This window comes from Dipteris shenzhenensis, chromosome 19 (assembly GCF_047967505.1).
Source record: "Dipteris shenzhenensis isolate YYH24624 ecotype China chromosome 19, Dip_SZ_1.0, whole genome shotgun sequence".
Classification (NCBI taxonomy): Eukaryota; Viridiplantae; Streptophyta; class Polypodiopsida; order Gleicheniales; family Dipteridaceae; genus Dipteris; species Dipteris shenzhenensis.
This window is the reverse complement of record NC_141614.1, coordinates 36,121,382-36,132,835: the sequence shown is the minus strand read 5'-3', so window position 1 is coordinate 36,132,835 and position 11,454 is coordinate 36,121,382. Positions and strand designations below refer to the sequence as shown.

Here is an 11,454-nt window from a genome sequence, read left to right as displayed (position 1 = left end):
ATGAGATAGCAATAGTCTACGAATCAGAGTGACACAAAAGATTGATTACCTTTATGAAAACTTTTATCAAGTTAGAGGCCAAGTTATTTTGTGTATAGAAAGAGATAAAAGAATATGGTCATCGTTGAGCTATCATTGTTGCAAGAGAAGAACAATACACAAAATGAGGGTGCATGTCGAAGAGACAACAAACTTACAAGTAATCCTTTTTCCAACTCTAAATAGCAAAACGTGTACTGAAAGATTGAAGTTCAAGATTAAGGCAACTCGATGAAAGCAAAGGTAAACATCAAAGTGAGAGAACATGAACACAGTAAGGAGAACAATATGCAAGGATATAAGTGGGTACAAGCATTATGTGCTTTTTTGCGATTTCAAGCACGTCTCAAAAGGAATACGATGACATAGATAATCATAGAGAGAGGTCCAAGTTGTTGGAACAAATTGATGTAATGGGAGTATACCAAGGGTCGTATGCTACAGCATGAGAACATGAGTGTGTCTAGGTGTTCTTGAGGTTGGTGTGAGTAGGAATATTAGCTTGTATGATGGAGAGATTCTGAGTGTGTGCATGGAGCGAGTTTTTCGAGTGAGTTTTTTTTGGCAACCAACTACTTGTTATTCCACATAGTACACTTACTCCTCTCTCTCTCTCATACACACACACACACACACACACACACACACACACACATCATCTCTCTCTACCTCTCTCTCTTTCGCTCACACTTACCTCTCTCTCTCTCTCTCTCACACACACACACACACACACACACACACACACACACACATTGAATCTCTCTCTACCTCTCTCTCACACACACTTACATCTCTCTCTCTCTCTACAAAATATATATAACCAAGGCAACAAGCATGGATTGCAAAAACTCACTACCCATACAGAAGATACATATCACAAAACTTAGAAGACAGAATTGCTTTCTCCCAACCATACCTGCAAGACACTGCAAATCGATAAATATATTGGCCGCATTCTTTTTCCGCAATACAAAAATGTGCTCATGAGTGTTTTTCATAATCTACCTATACACAACAAGTCTAGCTACATAGTCGGGTTGGTGGGAAAAGTTCTCTTACTAGCAAATATTTGTTGGAGATTGCTTTCTGATAGCATTGGTTGGTGTATGGACATGTTCATGTTTGCATCCATCCCAAACACCCGGAGATACACATAATACATGTGTTTGCATGCTATAAATTACTTTCCTTCTGTTACTCTATCCATGAAATCACGACAACTGCATGCTGGCTTTTTGGCAATGTCCACATTATAAATCTCCCCTCTCAAAATCAAATTCCTGGTTTCAATATTTACAGCAGAAAAGGATGCTAGAGGAAAGGGACTATGCATCTTGAGATGTAGTAAAAGAGAGGCTATCCAATGACAGGGGATTCGTATGTTGATGGGCATTCCTGAGCATATTTTTCCTAAACCCTAAACTAATCACGTAAAATATGATCTCATTACTTCATTGATTAACACTATTTGTCATTTTGTACAAACAAAAATGTAGGCTTCAAGACCTCTGGCTAAAGCAGGAGGCATTTTGGTCGAAGATGCATGAAGCCAGAATAGCGATTTCGACCTAGTGGAGAGGTTTCTATAGACTTGATTGCGATGTCCATGACTTCTTCATGTACAACCAAGAAACTAAGTGCAAGCACCAGGAACATCTATTCATGCAACTGCACAAGAACTTTAAGGTCAGCATTCCATTCGAGGGGCAAGAAAGTGCAAAGCTTGCAAGCTGGTGTCACATGTACCAGTAAGCTCATATGGAACTATTGCAAGACATAATTATGAGTGCAGTGTCTAACAAAAGAAACTCTTTCTTTTGTTTGCAACAGGTTTGTGTCGGCGAAGGTGGCAAGTAAGACATTAGACAAGATGCCCGAGGAGAGTGACAATTGGTGCACACAACATCTTGACAAGTGTATGCATGAGTTGTACCAGCTGGAATAGAAGTGGTTGCAAGAAGTTTACAAAGCCTACCCCCTCTTATTAGACTACCCCGAAGGGCAGTGTACCCAATCGAGGAGGAGAAAATGTACTGTGATTTCAACAAATTAAGGGGGGCTAAGAGAAGAGAGAAGGCTATGACCACTATATATTAAAACCATGTTGCCCAGAACATTTCACATCTGCTTTTGTGTTTCATGTTTTGACAAGGTTGGTTAATGCATTGTAGGCGAGTGAAGCAAGTACAGTGGGGGGGCCTACTTCTTCAAGACAAGGCACAACAAAAACAGTGCGGGGGCCTGCTTCTTCAAGACCATGCGAGAGTGACAAGAAGCATGAGGGGGAGGAAAGAAGCCCAAACAGACCCAATTGACTTGGATAGCCCACCACCCAAAGGTATCAATGAGTACCCTAAAACCCCAAAGAGAGAGAGAGAGAGAGAGAGAGAGAGAGAGAGAGACCATGGAAATAGACATATATATATATATATATATATATATATAGAGAGAGAGAGAGAGAGAGAGAGAGAGAGAGAGGAATAAGTGTACTAAGTGGACTTGCAATTAGGTGGTTGCCAAAAAAAAACTCGCACAAAAACTCGCTCCTTGCCCACCCCTAGAGATTCTAGGGGTTGATTGAGAAATCTATGGAGAAGATTATTGTTCTAGATTCACATGTATTTGATCTCACATGTGATGTCATCTTTCTTTGTAAATCAGCCTTTATAGAGGCTTCTCCATCATGAATAAACTATTACGCACTTTTTACATTCTTTTGTTTCTCTTCATCATGTTCATCTATGAGCCTCCATAGTGACAAATATCCAACACTGGTATCAGAGCTCCAGGATCTTCCTCTCCAAGTTATTTCTCTCCTATTCATGCTTGAGTTATTCTAGTGTGGAGTTGTTATGTTCTGCTGCTTCATTGCGGGAGAGATCTTCATACGACATGGTTCTTGCTACAATAATTGGAGACGCTTCTTTTTATTGATCTATTGATGCTATTTTGAGACCCACGATCAATGCAACACATGTATTTCATCTAGTGACGGAATTATTACTGCGTTACTCCCAGAATGTGGTTTTTGATAAAAATGTGGTGGTTTCTTCTCTTGTTTTTGCTGAAAGCTGCTCAAACAGAGCATTCTCATTAGATCTTAACACAATCTTCCAAGATGGATGGCTCCTTTACTTTGTGTAATCAATGTTTTTTATCAAGGGGGGCAGCACTTGAGGAATCTTGCAGTAGCAAGAGTAAAAAACACTTGTGTTATGAGTTTTCAACAATGGTTCTTTGCTCTCACTATGCATATGAAGAGATATATAATGGCCTTGTGGGTTGCAGACTACATGCCTTGTTCTTCACAAAATGAATGTATTTGTTCTTTATGATGCTTTGATGAGCGACCTTGGTGAGTCACGAGATTGGACTGGCGAAGTGAAGCATGGACATTTCAAGAAGATGAAGATCCTTACAAATATTTGTGGAATGAGCTATCAGGAGAAGGATGAAGAGACACTACCCAAAGAAGGTCAAGAGGCTTCCTACGAAGCCAACAACACCAAAAAATAATTGATTCTTTTAGACCTCTTTGTTTCACACCCATGTATACTCATTGTTTCATTTTGATTACCCATGATTGTAAACCATCAAGATTAGAACCCTGCTGTATCTAGAGAACATCTAAGTTTTGTATCCATAGCGTGATCTCTCAGATTTGCATCCATTGAGCATGTTGTATCATTCTCTTCGATTGGAGCCTAGTTGTATCCATAGCATGAGCCCTAGTTGTATCAATCCATCGGTCATCAATTTGTGGGGGGGATTGTTGGAACAAATTGATGTAATGGGAGTATACCAAGGGTCATTTGCTATAGCATGAGAACATGAGTGTGTCTAGGTGTGCTTGAGGTTGGTGTGAGTAGGAATATCAGCTCATATGATTGAGAAATCTATGGAGAAGATTATATATCTAGAATCACATGTATTTGATCTCACATGTGATATCATCTTGCTTTGTAAATCAGCCTTTATAGAGGCTTCTCTATCATGAATAAACTATTATGCACTCTCTACGTTCTATTGTTTCTCTTCGTCATGTTCATCTATGAGCCTCCATAGTCACAAATATCCAACACGAGCACCACAATCAATCCAAGAGAGAAGTAATAAGAGCAACCACTAGATCGCCATCGAAGTGCTTGAAGAAAGAGATCAACTGTATAGATGAATGCCCACAGTAATAAACAAGACCCACTAATAAAGCCACAGTTGAATGAAGGCAAGAGTCAAGATCTCTAGAGGAAGGAACTGTACATGATGAAAGCATCCAAGAGGAGCTGCAAGGCAATAAGAGCATGCAAGGCAATAAGTTCCAGTAAATTCAGAAAAAGCAACGATGAGTTATAGCCACCATTTCCCAAACCACAAAGAGCAATGGCCAACAGCTACCCAATGAACCTCCAACAAAATATAATATTGTCCAAAAACTGCTCATATAGACCTCCAAGTTGTGAGAAGGGCATCTCAGGCCGAGTTGTGAGAAGGGTCCAACCACAATAGAGACCATGCTAGAATAGAAAGAGGCACCGAAAAACATAAGTCACCCCCTATCTACACACATAGCATGACAAAGTTTATAAGGGGGAGGAAGGAGAGTGTAAGAGGTGGTGGTGCTGAAAAAATGATGACGATGCAACGGTAGGTAGGGGGGTTAGACAAGAACAGGAGGTAGGGGGTCTCATCAAAATGATAGGTGGGAGGTGTATAAATATAGAAGTGGTGAGAGATATATAATTCAAAGTTTTAGGGATTGAATGTGTTAGGCTAGAGCAAGACAAAAAATAGAACAAAAGAGAGTGCCTTTTTTTTCCAAAACGTAAAAACTAAAGAAGGGGTTATAAAGAATGCTTCTCATTATATTAGAGGTGAGGTGAGTACGTTGTGTAGGGTTGGGTCAAACATGGTGTAAGGGGGAAAATGGACATTTATCTTTTGAAGAATAATACAAGCACTTTTCATGCAAAAAATAACTATGTGAAGTTTAGAGTAAGTGGATTAAGGGTGTGTGTGTGTGTGTAAGTGGGTGTATGTGTTCAAGAGTGTTTGTGTAAATGTAAAAATGTGAAAATGAAAGTGCATTTCTGAGAAGGGAAAGGGGTGTGTGTGTGTGTGTGTGGAAAAAACACTCTTGCATACAAGTGGTAGTTCAAGTATCCCCCTATGAGTTACTAGGAAACAGAGTTATGGGAACCGAGTAAAATATATTGAATAAACTACATGTTACAAGGTGAATGATAATAGAGCATATTTGAATCATGATAGTGTTCCAAAGTTGAAGCCGGTTATAGGGTTTCAACATTATTACGAACTATGGAGTACTCCAAGGTTAGGACTTGTAACCTGCATCCATCCACACCACAAAGCATGAGTCAATATATCAAGCTTTGCGAGAGTGGGACTACAGGCGTCGTGAGTCCTGACTGCTTGTTATCACAGTCAAGAGTACATCAAAGTCCCATGTTGAAAAGAATAAATGACATATGTAAGGGCTTAGAGTAAGTGTTGCAAAAGGAATCAGATGAGAAAGGGTTAGTAATAATTCAGCAACTATGAACCGCATGGTATATCTTTTTAAGCTAAATAAAACTAGTGACAAAAAAGTCATAAGAAATAAATGAATACAATATGCACTGAAGAGATGAAGCAGGGTTAGAGATATTCCTGTTATGCCAAAACAACTGAGATCATCCTTGCTAGGATGAGTACCAAAAGTTGTATACAACCACCTTGAAGAAACCAATATAATCGTGGTAATCCCTATGAAATACATCCTTTGAATGGGGGTGTAGCTATAACAAGTTTACAATTCCAAGTACGCAAGCATAGGTATTCTAGCATATACATAGCTCAGACTTAAAAATAAGAGCAATGTATTTTTTCACTTAGGGGAGCTTTGCATTGTCCAAGCCTTGTTAGTATTAGAAAAAACTTGTCTTGCAACTATACAAGGATAGAACTCTATAGAATGAGAAACTGATGGAATGCAAAATAAAAAGGCATGGTTCTCCTTGCGACGAACACAAGAACCAGCCCATGGTTCTCTAGGTGTAATCAAAGCTTTTGAAACCCATTACATGTTGTTGAACTTGCAAAACCATTTCCTAAATAGAGAATAATTTAACCAAATTGTGGTCTAGTACAAGAAAACTCTTCTTGTAAATCCAAATTGCATCAGAGAGACAAATTCGGTCATGAGAATAAGTGTATATAAAACCATTATCTCAAGATGGCTACAAGATAACATATTGAAACCAAGGTACCAACCAAGTGTATATAAAACCTCGAGCTACCCCAAAATCTGTAATCCAAATCTTTTCAAAGGTACGATAGAGTCATACTTAGACAAGAGAAGGTATCGCAAGCCCATAGCTTATCTCAAGAGCACTATAGGCAACAAAAAAGAACATGAACATGCTAGACAAGCCGCTTCAATTTCGTGAAAAAATGATGGAATAGACTTAATGCTATATTTGAGAAAACAACAAGGGAAGACTTAATGCCTACAAAGAAAGGATGCTGCCAAGAGCCACCAGTACGTAAATGTCAATCAATGCCATTGTTGGCATTCTTAGAGCAGACATTAAAGGGTGAACTTGAGTGCCAAAAACTAGTCGAAGGGTTATGCCAATGCTGCTTGTGAATATACCTAGTGCTTGCGCTTTGTGGAGAAACCATGCAAATGACCAGCTTTGCATAGGGGCAAAAGGATCATGCTTCCGCAAGTATAGCTCGAAGTGTGAGAGCTCAACAAGCAAGGACATCGAAGTAGGGATTTCTTGTTGAAGGGTAGCTTTAGAGCAATCTTGAGAGAGGAGGAGAAGTGATAGTGAGTGAGAAGAGAAGTGAGGGGAGGGTATAAGAAGAGATCCTTAGACACTCCATCCTTTCAAGTAATAAAGGAGTTCAATGAGAATAAAGTGCCCCATGTGGCCATTTTTCACCTTGTGAGTACCTTGTGAAGGCATAGTAAACATTCGTATTACGAGCTTTTCTGGGTCTTGAAGAATATTGATGGCCTCCATCTATCTAGAGCTACGATCATGGTCCGAGCCAGCTAGAGTAGTTGTGACCATCACTGGAAACTATGTGACCACCTAGCAGAAGCCTCAGTATAATCAGGTGGATAATCAAGTCCAATCAAGATACACACTTGCTCCTATCACGATCCGCACCTGGAGCATGAGCTAAAATAATAAAATTTAACTAAAGTATGGAATTCTTCTTGGCAAGGTACATTCTAATTCTAAACCACATATTCTCCTTCCCTTTATGAATATGTTGCACTCCATCCTGTATGCTGGGTGCGAAGTAAAACTAAAATCATCCAGTGAAAAGTAGATGATGCCCCTTACCATGATCACATAGAAAGATTAAAGCTCCAACTTCAAGCAACCATCGGAAAGCTCTATGCACTTTCACTTGCGTCTCACTGAAATTGTGATCTTGGTGTCGTGTGACACTCTCGATGATAGAGCGAAAGCAAGGACTGTTAGGATGTGCATGGTATAGTGTACTGTTATGGATAAATTTGTCTAAGGGAAAAAGGCATAAATATGAGTGTGTGTTTGTATGTGTGGCAATAGTATAATAAAATATGATGTACATAGGGCCCAGGGTTGAGGTGGCAGGGCATGACCATGTGCCACCCTTCCATGTAAGAGGACCCATAAGGTGTGATGTACATAATCCATGGTAGTAATAGTATAAAATGTAAGGTGGCATGGCTCCTCCGTGTGCCACCCCTCCACCTAGGCTGCATTTAGTGAGATATGGCTCAAAGTCCATGGGAGAAGTAATATAAAATAGGTGGAGATGGATATTATATTGAGTTAGTCCCTCCATATGGGATAGGCCCATATGGGGGACTATCATAGACTTGAGATATGGAGCTTGATTTATGTGGAAAATGGAGGCAAAGGGTTGTCATACATAATTGAGAGTGCGTAACCACCTAGCCCACATGGGAGACTTTTCCACACACACCATGCATGTGGGAGGATGCATTTATTGGGAGAGACCCCCTCTTTTGGCTATAAAAGGAGGGGGCTACTCCTTGATGAGACACGCTCATTCTTGTAAAGCCACCTAGCTAGTACTTTGATATTTCCCCTCATCTTTCCTTTCAAATAAAGCGTCACCTCTTCCCTTGATGTCTCCATCTCTACATTCCTCCTCCACCCATGTATATGCTTCTCTTCCCCCACCCTTTCCCCTTGTGCCATAGTCTCCCTCTTCATTCCCTCCCCTTCTGATTCCATTTCCCCTCCCATGATAACGTTTCGCCCTCAGGTTCTCCTTTCCTCTATGGCCCTTGAGCGTCGCCATGCTTAGTGTCTAGCCTCTTGTCCTGATTTCTTTTCTGGCTAGCAGAAATGGTGTGGCTACAGGGATCGAAGTCTCCACATCTAGTCGTGTAAAATCTACTCCTATGATTGGGTGCGGCACTGCGGCCTCTTTCGTGCGTAGTTCTCTACTTTTGCACCTCCAAATTGTGTGCCTTCCCTGTCTCTACGGCTGTAAAACCTCCCTGCTTCTACACTTTCAATCTGTCTACTTTTTGCTCACGGTTCTTAAGTGTATTCTGATCGGCGAATCTTCTACTCGTATTGGTCGAATATGCAAAACTGTAACATCTGTGCTTCTTCTGAGTTCCTGCGCGTGCATTCGCTTCGCACGTTTACTGTGTTCACCCACATGACAGTTTTCTGGCCTCCTGCATCTTTTGGTTGTGGATAGTTTTCTGGGTTTGCGCGTCTACTGTGTTCACCCGCGTGATAGTTTTCTGGATTCGCGCATCTACTGTGTTTACTCACGTGACAGCTTTCTGGGCTCCTGCATCTTCTGGTCGTGGATAGTTTTTCTGAGTTTCTGCAAAACCGTAATAGCAGATCCCGCGCCTCCCTCTCTCTTCTTCTTCTCCTTCTCTTTCCCCTCTCCTCTCCTCTCTTTTTATTATAAAGAGTAGGATTTGAACCCAAGACCTCCCCCTTGACAAAAGAAAGACTTATCATTGGGTCAACAAGTTGGAAGTGGTGAAAATGTAATGATTTTTGCTTATATATTGAAATCTCGGGAACCATAACTCTTTAACCGTAGGGAGTTTTCACATGCTGTAAAAAGCAAAAGTACTTCACTTCATGTGCTCTACTTATATCTCCTACTAGATCGCAGATTTTGAACCTTTTTAAGTTCACTTCACAGACGCACACCACACGAGGAGGGTGGATATTTATGTCACTTCTTGATGCGTTTAAGGATTTGGTGCCTGGTTCTCCGTACCTTATGGCTACCAATGCACGAGATCTCTTCCTTGATCTTCATGTCGACCTTCAATGGCTAATTGTCCAGTGCATTGTTCAAGGAGATGACGGGTGGGATGATACACAGTGGTTGATTCAAGGTGAAGAACTATTAATATACTGGGAGAACTTTGATTTTAATTCTACTCATTGTGCGGTGATCGAGCTACTTACTACTTCGTAGGTAATTAAAAAGGTGTCCTTTATCGAAGGGTGGGATGCTTCCCAAGCTTGGGGGGAGATTTGGTGCATCTACTTGTTAATTCCTGTGGATAAGCTCATCTTGAATGGTTTATTCTCGATCTCACTATAAAGGTTTCTAGGCCTCGGCTATGGTTGGTAATGTTTTGACCAAGGAATCCATTTGTACCTAATCAACCTTTTATGCCTCATTTTGAGCTTCAAGTTGTAATTATCTAAAGATAAACTATCAACAAAGGATTGCCAGTTATTTGGTGCTGAACGTTTGGCTTAAGTATTGAATTCTCCCCACCCTCTCTTTCTACCTATCATGGACTATTGAAAAACTTGGGATGTCCGAATTTTAGTCTTGGTGTGATGACATCTTGGATCCTTCAATTCGATCGAGCTTACAAACCTTCGACCAAGGCCGCTGGCATGGGTGTGAAGTTCACTTCACCGAGTGGTGAGGAGTATTGTTATAGTAAGTCTGCACCTGCAAGTACTTGCAATCAGGCTGAGTACTCGGTGCTCATTTTTGGGCTACAAAAGGCACAAAAACATCACGTCAAGCAACTTGAAGTGCAAGGAGATTCTCAACTAGTGTGTGAACAAGTTAGTGAAAGGTGGAAGGTGCGGAGCAAAGGCTTGGTTCCACGACATCAACAAGCATTGAAACTTTGCAACTAATTTGAAGAGGTAAAAATTTAGCATATCCCTCGAGCTCAAAATATAGTTGCCAATTTCTTGGCACGTGAAGCTTGTACTTCAATCATGCATAACGCGAGTGGAAGCACCACCCCAACAAAGCTGCAAACCACGAAGGAGAGTGATCATTTGTAAGGAATGCAAAGGTTGTGGTCATTATGAAACTAAGTGTTGGGCATATTTGATACGAGTTTACCGACTTCGGAAGATCATCAGAAAGGTCCTTAAAAACATTGCTCAAAAGAAGGATGCCAGACTGCACACCCCTTGAAGAAATAGCATAGCAACTACAAGAACTGGAAGAAGCTAAAGGTGATGTGCAAGCTCTTCAACTGTTGATATTTGTCATGGCATTCTTGTTTGCTTTGATGAACAACCTCATGCAGCGCCGTGTCTCTAATCCTCGCTTGTAAAGATGAATGTGATATCATGAGGGTTGGTCCTTTTAACATTGTCTATGTGCTATTCTATGTTGAAGATTCTTCCCGTGTAGTATTTCACAATACACCAGTCACACCCCACCCTGCCTATGTATGCTTTGTGGATGTATCTTCACCTGATTCAGTTCAAGCTTTCTCTTTCTATTGTTTGTCCATAGATAAGCCTCGTCTTGCCTCTCTCTTTTCCATCTTCCAAGCATGGTTAACATTCCCGTGTTTTGTGGACGGGTGGAAGAAAATCCAAATGAGTATCTTGTGGCCTTCAAGAGCCGTTGTGTTTCTCTCAACTTTCTTACAGAAGATAAATGGCTGTTGATTCTTCCCACATTTCTAGAGGGTTTGGCTCAAGTGTGGTATGAGAAGTAGGCCGAAGACGTTCACCAAAGCTGGCCAAGGTTGACAGTAGCGATGATTGAGCATCTTGACAAAGAAGAGGAGCCGGAGAATGTGTACTTGCAGGTGGCAAACTTGAAGGAGTCAAAAGGTGAGATGGCGCGTTGATATGTGGATTGAGTGGCCGTGCTTCTGGACCATTTAATTGCCATGCAGGAGGACAATGCCGAATTTCGAGCTGGAATGACTCAGCATGTATTGGGCTACCTTGTAGCAGGAGTAAGTGACGAACTCCACCTCAAGCTTAAATGGGAGAATCCGGAAACTATGGTGCTAGCACATGAGATTGCTCAAAAGTTTGATAAAGTTCAGTCTGACCCTACTTCAAAGAAGACGATTGTCCATCCGCAACCCCCTCAATTCTTGCAACAACCTGGGGGGTCTAACTC

The 11,454-nt window shown here is 41.0% G+C and overlaps 1 long non-coding RNA gene across 1 annotated transcript; it reads left to right on the top strand.

Moving 5' to 3' along the window:
* The first annotated feature begins 1,553 nt into the window (after positions 1-1,553).
* Positions 1,554-2,259, top strand: LOC147890408 (uncharacterized). The gene is made up of 3 exons (XR_015542684.1): positions 1,554-1,787; positions 1,870-1,955; positions 2,211-2,259. It is a non-coding gene; the product is annotated as an uncharacterized LOC147890408 (long non-coding RNA).
* The last annotated feature ends 9,195 nt before the right edge of the window (positions 2,260-11,454 follow it).